Raw genomic sequence first — 13,385 nt, forward strand, 5'->3', positions numbered from 1 at the left:
CGATCCACAACGGGAGGCTTCAACAGCAATGGAGGGAATGGACAGTGAAGCCAGAACTTAAAGGGAAGCCTGGGTGCTTCTGGAGTGGGGGAAGAATTCAATGACTCACAGGAATGAGGGAAGAAAGGCTCCATCTTCCTTTCCCCTTCCCTTCTCCTAATGAAAATTATCTCATTAGTTCCCAGGGCTCTTAGAAGCTAACTTTAAACAACTTTTGTAATAGGAATTTCATAGGATCATACATTTGGGGGCCTCCTGACATTTTGGAAAAATGCGATCTCAACTTTAGGAAGATCATAAAACTAGTAAATGGCAATATTCAAAACCTAGGTCTTCTGACTCCAAATTTCTATCCCTAATCTGACTCCTAACTATGAGGTCAGGTAGGAAGAAAGTAAACAAGGCAAAATTTAAAGAGATAATAGGGAAAATCTCTATCTATCTCTCATATGTACATATGTACATGTGTATATATATGTGCACATATATACACACATCATATACACATAAAATTTCTGCCACCAGGCTTTGACTCACATTGCTCCTCTACATAATGCCCCCAGCTCCTTTCTCTCTCCATCAATCTCATGCTTTTTTTTTCTTCAAAAAAAAGTAAAGCTTCACTTCCACCATAGAGTCTTCCCTGACAATTCAAGTCTACAAAAATCTTCTCAGTCTCTTAATTTCCTATATAGCACATATACTCCATCTGGACTCAAATCCAGTTTCAGATACCATCTGGGTGACCTTAAACAAGTCATTTAATTTCTAGGGATCTCAGTTTCCCCATCTATAAAATAACAAGTTAGATTAGATGATGATCCACTTCCCTTCCCTTGTTGTGATCCTAGAACTTCTGTGATTCAATTCAGCAAATTCTTATTAAATAACAGTTGTATACAAAATACTGAAATAAAATCTGTGCCTTTTTCTGATTCTTTGATAGGAATCTTGGTCTTCCCAAAAAGCACTTTGAAAGCAAAGTTCATATATTCTTTTATTATTGTAATTATCATTTTAATGTCTGATAATCCTGAGCACAATGCTGGGCATCAAATACTGAAAAAATACTGCTGAATTTCATAGACCTAAGGCTAATATATAATGTTCTATAAGGCTATATATACTTTGCTGAAAGGAAAATGAAACACGTGAGAGCTCATGTATTTGGAAAATGAGATCCAAAGAAAAAAAAAAACATAGAAATTTGACCCACTTAGAATTTTAGGTTGGATCCTGCCTCTAAACACTTTATTAGCAGTGTGACATTGAGAAAGTCCTCTCACTCTGTGAACCTCAGTATCCTCCTCTATGAAATAGGAACATTATTCTTATTATTATGAGAAAGGCAATTTGTAAAATCTTAAAGTACTTTATATAGACATAAGTTAGTGTTTATCAAACACCTCTGTGTAATAATAATATTACTAGCAACTTATATTTGTATAATTTACAAAGCATCTTCATCACAGCAACCACATGAGGTAGGTCTTACAAATGTGATTACCCCATTTTAAAGATGATAAAACTAAGGGTCAGAGACAGGTTTGTGCTAGTAGATATTTAACAACTGACTAAGGGGAGAGGCATGTAAATGGACTAAACTTTTATGTTTTAATCTGCATTACCAACATTTCCTCCATTGCTTTCTTAAGTCTAGACCATGTGCCCAAAGGCAACTCAGGCCATAATTTGACAACTCTCAGTCTAGACAATCAACAAAACAATAAATAAGCTCTGATTTGTAGCATTTGTCAATTTCTAGGGTGTAAATGCTCAAGCTGAAAGTTTAATAATCAGTGTGGGTATAACCTGGCCACAGCACATCACTATCAGAGAGATGAAGGAACTTGTTCAAGGTCATGAAGTGAAAAAGTAGGGAAAAGAAAAAGAAAAGAAAAAAAGAACTAGAATCTAGGTTTCTTGGCCCAGCCTAGAGTTTTATCTACTACATCCCACCATCCCCTTTGTTCCTAACTTAGCAAAGCACCCAGGGAATCAGGAATCATGAACAGGTCATAGAGTTAGTAAAGCATAGGCAAGGAAATGAAGTCATTTTTCACCCCAAGAGGATAATTTAGGGTAGTCCTTTTTCTGACAGTGCAGGTCACAATCCAGCCCTGCCTTGTGCTTATATCTGAAATGTAACAAATATTTGATATAGTTGAAGTGGACTCTGCTTAGACAGATGGTAAGGGGAGCAAGGGGAAGAGAATGGAAATAGCAGGAGGAAGCTGAGGACAGGACACGGTGAGTATCTAAATTCCCTAATAACCTGACCTCCAAAGAACTTTTTCTAGCCTGCTCAAAAAGAGTAATTCCACCTAACACTGCATTTTATCAACCAAAAAAGCAGCGGTACATTGTGGCCATGGATTCTGGTGGCACAACAAGTCCTTTTGCTGCTCTTCAATGCTTAAGGTCAATGGGACATGAGTATATGGTCCTCATGCCAGACAACTCCCTGTGTGAAATGAGTTGGTGGAGCTCCTCCTTATGCCCCTGGAATGGGCGGCCTACACCACCTGTCAGCATTAATTGGCATCCCTGGCAAAAGGCTGACAGGGTCATGGGAGTCAGAACCCTACAAGGTAGCGCTCCAGGGCAGCATATGACAGAAGGTGGAATCTAGTCCATCTTTTTCCCTTCTTCTAAGTTTCCTCACCACCAAGATGAGGAAGGAAGCATGGTCATTCTCTTCTTACCTGGAATGAGGGAGAAGCATCAAAGGATCCAGTCTCTCAATCCTATGATCTTCATCCCTGATGATATACTTCCAGGTAAGAAGAGAATGATGGCCATGTTCAATTTGCTCTGATCTATCTCTTTTCTTCCTTCCTCATCTTTTCTACCATTTTCATAATCCCAAGGATGCTATGCTGACTGAGCATCTGGCAGGCACAGAGATATCTGGGAGTTGCTTTGCAGTCGTGGCATGTGGTAGAGTTAGGATGTTAGGGTTCGGGAAACAACTGTCTCAAAGCATTGCAAAGGCAGGGTGCACACGGTGAGCAAGGCAGGCTTCTGTTCCCATGACACTTTTCCTGGCAACATGTTAATAACTAACCACGACCCAGACAGGTGCTGGCGGCTAAGCCTTAGGAGTTGTTGTTCAATGCTGGAGGTGAGTCATTGCCATTTTATGAGCTCCCAGCAGGCTGAGTCACCAGGGGCTGACCCTTTTACACAGGCACTAAATACCTTGGCACATTGACACTTGCATCAATTCCTGATAGACCCACATGCTTCCCAAGCCCTGTGGGTTCCATTCAGGAAGAGGTCCTCCTAGGAGAAAGGAGGCCAGGTAGGACTCCACTATCTCAAAAACATAGAGCCCCTCCATATCTCCAGTGTTGTGAGCTAGGCTTTATTCCTACATTAAAAAATAGATAAGTAGATAGATGGAAGGAAGGAAGGAAAGAAGGAAGGGAGGGAGGGAGAGAGGCAGGAAGGGAAGGAGAGAGGGAAGGAAGGAAGGAAGGAAGGAAGGAAGGAAGGAAGGAAGGAAGGAAGGAAGGAAGGAAGGAAGGAAGAAGGAAGGAAGGAAGGAAGGAAGGAAGGAAGGAAGGAAGGAAGAGAAAGAAAGAAAGAGAAAGAAAGAAAGAGAAAGAAAGAAAGAAAGAAAGAAAGAAAGAAAGAAAGAAAGAAAGAAAGAAAGAAAGAAAGAAAGAAAGAAAGAAAGAAAGAAAGAAAGAAAGAAAGAAAGAAAGAAAGAAAGAAAGAAAGAAAGAAAGAAAGGAAGAAAGAAAGAAAGAAAGAGAGAAAGGAAGGAAGGAAAGAAGGAAGGAAGGAAGGAAGGAAGGAGGGAGGGAGGGAAAAGGGGGAAGAAGGAAGGAGGGAAAGGAAGGAAGGAAGGAAGGAGGGAGAGGGAGAAAGGAGGGAAGAAGATACATACATACATATATATATATATAGATTCTCAAACAGAATATCAGACTCCAGAGGAATTCACTCATTCTAATTATATGTGATAAATCTTTTAAGTAATTTCTGGCTCAATTCCTAGATATACTTCTTCTCTCCTCCTCAAACCCACTTAGGAATCTAAGTTAAAGTTACTCTCCTTGTCCAAAGCAATCCCAATAAACTGTGGATAAGAAGCATCATCTGCATCCAGAAAAAGAACTATGGAGATTGAATGTAAATCAACACATAATATGTTCACTTCTTTTTTCTGTTGTTTTTTCTCTTCTCTGGTTTTTCCTTTTTGTTCTGATTTTTCTTTCCCAATATGATTCATAAAGAATTGTGTATTAAGAAGGGTAATATACATGTATAACCAGAAAAAAAATTTTAAAAGTTGCTCTCCTTGGACCTAAATTACTGTATTGCAATGGTATCCTCTGCAAGATGTGATCTGAAAACCAGCCTCACCAGGAGAGAAGTGAAGGTGAGTATACTCTGTTATGGGACAGGGGGCTGAACATACAACAGGAGATAGGAAGCAGACACCTTTCAGAACCTCTTCCCTCTTCCTTTATCTGGCTTGGATAAAGACTATCTCAAACAAGAAGTCCACTCACCTAGATACTTTGGCTTATCTTGACTTCTCCCAGCCACATGCAGTCACTATTTTAAAAAATAGTTTGAGGATTTTCTTTTTTTATTTTCTTTTTTTAACCAGAAAGTTCCTCTTGTTATTTAAAGTTGGCAATGAACAGACTGTTATTGTTGCTGTTTGACCTTCTTTCTCAAAGAGGACCATGACATCAGGAAGGTGAAGCCATGACAAACACATGAATTGGATTTAAGTGAGGGAGAGCTGGATAAGGTCACCTGCCTCACTTTCCCTTCCAAAGTCATTTGGGTCCAGTGACTAGATATAGAACAGAATGACTGGAGATGACCCTGAGTAGGAATGGGAGACCTTGGTCTTTTTATTTTCTTTTCTTTTGGCTGAGGCAATTGAGGTTAAGTAACTTGCCCAAGGTCACACAGCTAGGAATCTGTTCTGAGACCACATTCGAACTCAGGTTCTTCTGTTTCAGGGTTAGTGCTCTATCTACTACACCATATAGCTGCCCACGATTTGTAATTATTCTAACAGGCAATGTTTGTAAATCATGTAGCAGAGTGCCTGGCATATAGTAGGAGCTTTTTAAAGATTAGCTTTTATTATTACTGATTACTGGTGGAGCCAGTGACAAGCTAGTCAAATGACACTTTTTTTTCATGAAAAGATTAAAATGAAGAATGAGAAAAGACATAGGAAGTTAATAGCTAGATGTGTCAGGAAAGCCAATCATTAGCCAGCCATTGGTGTTTTTGGGTGAACTCCACTGGTTTAGAGGGGAAGTCATACTAATTCCTCTTCCAGTAAGTTTTATCTTCACCTCTTTGCCAATCCCTCCCCCCCACCTCCAGTTTCCGTCTATCATTTATCACAGGCGGTAACTCATTATGGTAGAGGTCTGAATGTGCAGCCTACAAATGGAGGTCCCCAAACTTTCCAAGTTTAACTTTTAACATCTCTTGCCAAGACCAGGTCTCTGAAGTTTCCCAGGGTTGGGAAACTTGCCTTAAGCATATCAGCTACAGAAAAAGTCCAGCTAAGCTGCAAGTTTATCACAAAGGGGAAGGAAAGGCCACAAGCAGAGAGAGAGTCCCCAGTTCCAAGGCCTGGCACCCAGAGAACAAATGAGTCATTAGGTCAGAGCAGTGACCACGATGTCCTGGGATGAAGCTGGTAGGAGTGGGGGGGGGAGAAACTATCGAAATGACATGTACTAAGTTGACTCACATTTGGGCACAGAGGGTGAATGTTCAGTCCTCTTGTTCTCAGGGACAGTCCCTCTCACAGTGAGGTCATCCCTACCACCACTCAGAATCAACACTCTGTTCTTTCTCCCAACAGTCCCCCCCTTCCCACCCACCCACCCCTAGATCCCTCTATTACCATGATGGGGCAGACTCAGGGTTCCACTTGGAATCCCAGCTTCACCACTGATTCACTGTGTCAGCTGAGAGCTTCTCTACCTATAAATGGGCATCATAACTCCAGCTCCTACCTTTCTCATGGAGGTATTTGAATGTTATTGATTTTAATAATCACAGATAGAGGTAGATGAGATCATCATACCTAAGCTTTACACAAATCATGAACCTCATCTAAATTTCCCCAATAGACTTAATACAGGCTTTGCTTAAAGAGCTCCAGTGACAGAAAATTCAAGTATCCTGAGACAATCTAATCTTTTAATAATAGAATTTATATTGTGCTTTAAAGTTCATACATGGTTTAATATATTTTACTTCATGTAATCCTCACAACAAGCCAGGTAGGTATTATTATTATAATACCCATTTGACAGATGAGGAAAGTAAAGCTAGAAGAGTTTAAATTACTTGCCCAGAGTCACCCAAACCAATAAGTATGTCAGACAGGATTTGAATTCAAGTCTTCTTGACTCCAAGCTCAGTTCTCTATGCAGCAGTACAGCTTTCCTTCTATCACAAAAATATATCGCCTTTTCATTTCTACCCACTAGTCCTAATACTTTCCTGCAGAACTGGGCAAAACAAGTCTATCTAAATTCAGAAGCTTGAAGGCAACAACTTTCACAATCTAAGTCTTCTTTGAGTTAAACATCTATAGTCCCAGGAATCTTTGTATGGCATGGTTGCAAGTATCTCCATCATTTTAGCCACTTTCTTGTGCATATGCTTCGATTTGTCAATGTCCTTCTTAAAATGTGGTTCTCCGAATTGCATGTGATTGAATATTTATTCATTCATTTTCAGTCCTAATTATTACTGACCCACTTTAGAGGTTTCTTGGAAGAGATACTCATATGATTCATAAATTCCTTCTTTAACTTATTTTTTACAGATAAAGAAACTGAGGCAAACAGGGTTAAGTGACTTGCCCAGAGTCATACAGCTAATGAATATCTGAGTCCAGATTTGAACTCAGGAAAATAAATCTTCCTTGATGTCAAGTTCAGTACTTGAGTTATACACTATGTTTCCACCTAGCTGCTCCTCGATGTGCAAAATACTATCTCCTTCACATTCTGAACTTCATTCATACTTTAATCATGCTTTTTCATATCACAAACTTTTATTTTATTATTTTTATTAAAGATTTTTATTTTTAAAACATATGCATGGACAATTTTTCAACACTGACCCTTGCACAACCTTGTGTTCCAATTCTCCCCCTTCCCGCCACTCCTTCCTCCAGATGACAAGTAATCCAATATATGTTAAACATCATAAAATCATATCACAAACTTTTAATATGTTGTAACTCATAACTGATTTGAATGGGATGTGCAATCCCCAAGAACTAGATCTTTTTTGAGTGAACTGCTTTCTTGTCCCATCCTTCCAACCCCAACTATGTACCTTCAGTGACTGAAATTCTGAATGAAATATAAGATTATTCAGTGCTAAGCAAAGGTACTTATATAAATGCAAGGTAACCATGTCAGTGACAACTAAAATTGGAGTGCTGAGCTCAAAGTCAAGAACTAGGATCAATATTATAAACAGTAACAAGGTTATGTGATGAACAGTGATGGACTTGGCTTTTTTCAGCAATGAAGTGATTCAGGCCAATTCTAATAGAGTTGTGATGGAGAGAACCATCTGAACCCAGAAAGAGGATTGTGGGGACTGAATGTGGATCACAACATAGTATTTTTACCTTTTTAATTATTTATTCTTTGCTTGCTTTTTTTTCTTTCTCATTTTTCCTTTTTGATCTGATTTTTCTTGTGCAGCATGATAAATGTGGAAAATGTATAAAAGAATTGCACAAATTTAACATATATTGGATTACTTGGAGGTAAGGGAGGGAGAAAAACTTGCAATATAAAGTTTTGCAAGGGTGAATATTGCAAATTATCTTTTTCACGTATTTTGAAAAAGCTATTCTTAAAAAAAAAAAAAAGTACTGGTTTCAAATCTTACTTCTAACACTTATTACTTATGTGACTCTGAGCAAGTCCCTTAATCTCTCTGTACCTCAATTTACTCATCTGTAAAATATGGACTATAATTCCAGTAGCAACTACCTACCTTTCAGGGTTGCTATGAAGCTCAAATTAGAAGTATAAATCTTTGTGGGTAGCGAGATGGCACATTAGATAGAATATCAGGCCTGGAGTCAGGAAGACTCGTTTTCCTGAGTTCAAATCTCAGAAATTTACTAGCTTTGTAGTCTTGGGCAAGTCACTTAATCCTATTTGCTTCAGTTTCTTCATCTGCAAAATGAGCAGGAAATGACAAATCACTCCAGTATCTTTGCCAAAGAAAAAACTCAAGTGGAGTTATAAAGTTAGATATAACTGAACAAAAAACATAAATATTAACTATTATTACTAAGGTTTTAATCACAAAAAATTATTTTGGGAGTCCTGAAATGCTGATAAGTATCTGAAACCCTGGACTTTATAAGTAGATATTTAAATTTTAAGTTAACTGGCTGATCAGGAAAATCTTCTAGGAGATAAACTACTTGGGGAATTTTGAGAATTTGCTCAGAAAAAATAATTATGACCTCAGAAGGAAGATTCTGAAAATGACTTTCCACTTCATCTCCTCCCTTCCTTTCATCAGACTTTTCAAGAATATTAGTCCTAGTGTCACTTCAAGTGGAGATGCATTAAAAGAACTACATGTGCCATTGAGTCACTACAACTAGAAAGCACTGATTGGTTTAGCATCTATGGGATTGGGGAGGGGGGGCTAGAGAATTCCACAAAACAACTGCACTAGATGTGATTCCCTTAGAGGCAGATGGTTTTCAAGATGCCAGACATTATCAAAGGACATTTAGCAAGAAACTAACTTTGCAAGCTATAGATTCTCATTGGGAAGCACTCTGATTTGGCTTATGAGCCAATAAGCCAAAGGCAAAGATACTGATTCAAACAGAAAACTTTTAAGATCTAAGATTAAACTTTAGCCCTTCTACACTCTGATCTCTGCTTAGCCAAAGGACTTCAAAAGGTAAGAAGGAAATTATTTCATGGATTTCTCCAATTTTTTATTTCTACCAAGAATGAACAAAAAGCTTCAGTTTCTACAGGAAGGTTGCAGGGGAGGTGGGAAAATAGTGATCAAGAGAATTAGAATGGGAATGAGAAAGGTTTGAACATTAGATTCAAGGAAAGGAGTAAAAAAGAAAGATGTTCATTACTTGACTAGGGCAGCAATCCATTAGCAGTTCCACTTTAGTCAACCTGTGGCATAAACTGTAACAATTTATTGATCATGTATCTCACTTTGAGAGGCAGTGGTAGAGTGGACAGAGTAGGCCAATCTTGGAATCAAGAAGATTTTAGAATCATTCTGCCTCCCATGTAAACCCATCAAGTAACACTTAATCTTCATAGCCTATGCAATTATTCTAAGTAATTTACAGAAGAGATGTTGAGCTGCATAATTTGTGGGACATTAAGGTAATATAGGGGATAGAATGCCAAGCCAACACTCATCTTCTTGAGTTCAAATCTGGCCTCTGACACTTATTAGATGGGTAACCCTGGGTAAATAACTTAACTCTGCCTCAGTTTCCTCATCAGCAAGATGAGCCACAGCTAGCTAGAGCTAGAGAAGAAAATGGTAAGCCACTCCAGTATCTCTAGAAAACCTCAAATGGGGATGAATCACCTGTCAGATTGGCTAAGATGACAGGAAAAAATGATGAATGTGGGAGGGGATGCAGGAAAACTGGGACACTGATGCATTGTTGGTGGAATTGTGAAAGAATCCAATCATTCTGGAGAGCAATCTGGAATTATGCCCAAAAAGTTATCAAAATGTGCATACCCTTTGATCCAGAAGTATTACTACTGGGCTTATATACCAAGGAAATACTAAAGAAGGGAAAGGGACCTGTATGTGCCAAAATATTTGTGGCAGCCCTTTTTGTAGTGGCTAGAAACTAGAAAATGAATGGATACCCATCAATTGGAGAGTGGTTGGGTAAATTGTGGTATATGAATGTTATGGAATATTATTGTTCTGTAAGAAATGACCAGCAGGATGAATACAGAGAGGCTTGGAGAGACTTACATCAACTGATGCTGAGTGAAATGAGCAGAACCAGGACAACAATACTGTATGAGAATGTATTCTGATGGAAGTGTATATCTTCAACAAAGAGAAGACTTAATTCAGTTCCAATTGATCAATGATGGACAAAATCAGCTACACCCAGAGAAGGAACACTGGGAAATGAGTGTAAACTGTTAGCATTTTTGTTTTTCTTCCCAGGTTATTGGTACCTTCTGAATCCAATTCTTCTTGTGCAACAAGAGAACTATTCAGTTCTGCACACATATATTGTATCTAGGATATACTATAACATATTTAACATGTATAAGACTGCTTGCCATCTAGGGGAGGGGGTGGAGGGAGGGAAGGGAAAGTTGGAATAGAAGTGAGTGCAAGCAATAATGTTGTAAAAAATTACCCATGCATATGTTCTGTCAATAAAAAGATATAATAAAAATAATAAAAATAAATATAATTTTTAAAATGGGGGTGATTAAGAGCTAAACATGATTGAAAAATAATTTAAAAACAACAACAAATGAGGGAAGGGAATTGTCACAGTGGGCATTCTTCATGATTATGAAATCATAGATGTAGAAAAAACAGCAAAAAGAGACTAGAATACTGCTAATACTTTTTCTTCTTCTCTAGGTGATTCACTGGACACAGTGACCTGGAGTCAGAAATAAAAGAGTACAAATTCAGCCTGAGATACTCACTGGGCAAATGTGAGGCTGGGAAGTCACTTCACCTATTGCCTCAGTTTTCTCTTCTGTAAAATGGGAATAATGATAGCACTGACCTCCCAAGGTTTTTGTGAGAATCAATTGCAATAATGATTTCAAAGTGCTTAGCACAGTACAAAGTAAAGCATTATATAAATATTAGCTCCTTTTCTCTCCTATCTATGCCTTAAAGTCAGCCAGTGGTAGTCACAGATATTGCTTAATTTTACTAGTGGTACTCAAGCTTAGGGAATTTAGTGACACCTGTTTTGAGCTATGAGACCAGGTTACCATGGGTGGAGGCCCTTGTCTGGGAAGCCAAACCTCCCAGGGCTTAATCATCAGGAAATGACATCATTGATTCCAACCAACCAGTACATACCAGTAGACTGTTCCTAACCACTATTAATGACATCCAATTCCATTCCATTCTGATTTAAATGATCAGATGAAACACCAGTGCTCTTTGATAGTCTCACCACCTTCTTCCTTTGGGTCTGACCCTCATAGCCTCGTTGTTTAAATAACAAAACTATGGTAGAATAGAAAAGAATACTGGATTTGGAGTCCTAGAAATGAAATTCAAATTTTACCTTGAATCCTATCTCCATCATTCAGTATCTGTTTGGCCTTAGGCAAACCATTTAACCTCCATGTACCTCAGTTTCTCTACCTATAAAATGAGAATCAATAAGATCAGCTGTACAATCTACTTCTCAGCATTGTTTTAGGGATAAAAGAAAAAATAAATATAAAGTGCTTTGTAATTTACAAAATTTTTTGTAAATGTCGGTTATTGTTATTATAATTATGATTATAATTTTTGTTTAAACAAAATGCCCTTTTGTATGCATTGTAAAGAGATATATATATGGTGGAACAGGAGGAGAACTATTGTTACTCAGTCTTTGGCTCACCTTGGGGAAGAAAGTTGGCTAAGGAGAATATTGTTATCAAGAAAGCAACAGCCATGACTTGCTTGGAAATCCCCTTGGAATTATTCATTAATTTCTCTGCTTCTCTCTCCCCACCACCTTCACCATTACCCAAACTCTAGGTAGCCAACAAATCCCAGAGAGGAGATCTCTAAGACATTTTCCCCTCTTGAGCTATCTCACAGACAGTTCATCAGTACCATTCAGGAAACAGACATTGAATACAAAATTCTATATTTGACTCTATGTAGTGGGGGTGGGGAAGAGATACAAAAGATAAGATACTCTAGAAAGCAGCTGGAAAGACAGAATAAGCACACATTCATGGAATTACTGAAGAGCATATTTATAGAATATCAATCATACAAATTGAGTCATGCATTACTGAGCACATACATATTCTCAGCAAAACAAAAAGCCAGATGAGGTCTTCTTAGAAAAGAGAGTTTTGAATTGATCTGTGAAAGTTGTGAGATCAAGAATGGTAAGACGGGTCTGGTGAGTGTTCTAGACAGAGCAAGTTGGGTGCAAGGGTTACCTAGCAGATAAGGTTAAGAATTTGTATAGACAAAGAATGAGAAATTATATTTGTGAAAGACGGGGAGGCTGATTGATGGAGACTTCCAAATGCCAGACTGAGCATCTGGGTCAACAGACAATAGGAAGATACAGTGATTTTTTAACCAAGGGACTGACAGGATGAAAATGAATTTAAGGAAGATCCTTATGTGTAGAATTAATTAAATGATGAAGGATGAGGGACTGGAAATTTAGAAAAATATTAAAGAAGGTTGCTGAAATATTCCAGGGAAACTAAAATAGGAGCAGTGGGTCTAGAGAGGAAGGGATAGAGCTGAGAAATATTGGAGACAAAAAATTGAAAAGACTCAGTAATGAATTATATAGGGCAGTGAAAAACTACCAGATATCCCTAATCCATGCAGAAAAAAATGAAGCAAATAGTGAAAATGGATGAATCTGTGTTGTTTATACCAAATTCACCCAGGTTCTGGTCTTTCAATTAAATAAGAAATCATATTATTAAAGATACAGGAAAAAAGACTCACAATTCTGACCTACACCTAGATTAAATATTGACATATATTTACTACTTGTAAATTCAGTCCTTGCAATAAGCCATTTCAATCCTGTCCACAAACCTTGTTTTATGAGGACCAAACTTAATTCAATGTAACTCAAGAATGGCTAAAGATCTAAAGTAAAACTCTTTCTTCTTGCAAAAGGAAATATGCAAAGAGGTTGATATTTGATCAACATGGGGAAAATAAATAACTTCTTAATAAATAATAAAAGGAAAAAATTGAACTTGCTTGCTTTAAGAAGTAATGTTTCCCATTACTACACATGCAGCTAATCAGTCAATAAGCATTTATTAAGCAATTATTATGTGCCTGGAATTGTGTGAAGTGCTAAGAACACACAAAAAAGGCATACACACACACACACATACATGCCAATTCTTGCCCCTCAAGAGGGAGGGAAATGGCACATAGATAAGTAAATGTAATATCTTATAGATTCTAAATGATTGGAAATGACCTGTTTAAGTCCTACAATAGGGTCTAAATAGCAACTCCAAAATCTGTTTCCAGAACTGGATTCTTGGATTAGGAAGGAAATGGTTCAGGAAAAGCATAGAAAGCAAGATGGTTCAGATTATTAAAACTTTTTTTAAAAAACAGCCTATTTCCAGAAATTC

The 13,385-nt window shown here is 37.8% G+C and overlaps 1 long non-coding RNA gene across 3 annotated transcripts in view; it reads right to left on the reverse strand.

The window, feature by feature from the left end:
• LOC141538812 (uncharacterized) overlaps window positions 1-13,385 on the reverse strand; it is a 252,185-nt gene that overhangs the window by 18,265 nt on the left and 220,535 nt on the right. Inside the window, exon 3 of one of the 3 annotated variants that reach the window (XR_012481141.1) lies at window positions 11,324-11,403. The exons of the other annotated variants lie outside the window; for them this stretch is intronic. This is a non-coding gene — a long non-coding RNA (uncharacterized LOC141538812). The remainder of the gene's footprint in view (window positions 1-11,323; window positions 11,404-13,385) is intronic. 3 annotated transcript variants of the gene reach the window in all.

This window comes from Sminthopsis crassicaudata, chromosome 4, assembly GCF_048593235.1.
Source record: "Sminthopsis crassicaudata isolate SCR6 chromosome 4, ASM4859323v1, whole genome shotgun sequence".
NCBI classification, from domain to species: domain Eukaryota; kingdom Metazoa; phylum Chordata; class Mammalia; order Dasyuromorphia; family Dasyuridae; genus Sminthopsis; species Sminthopsis crassicaudata.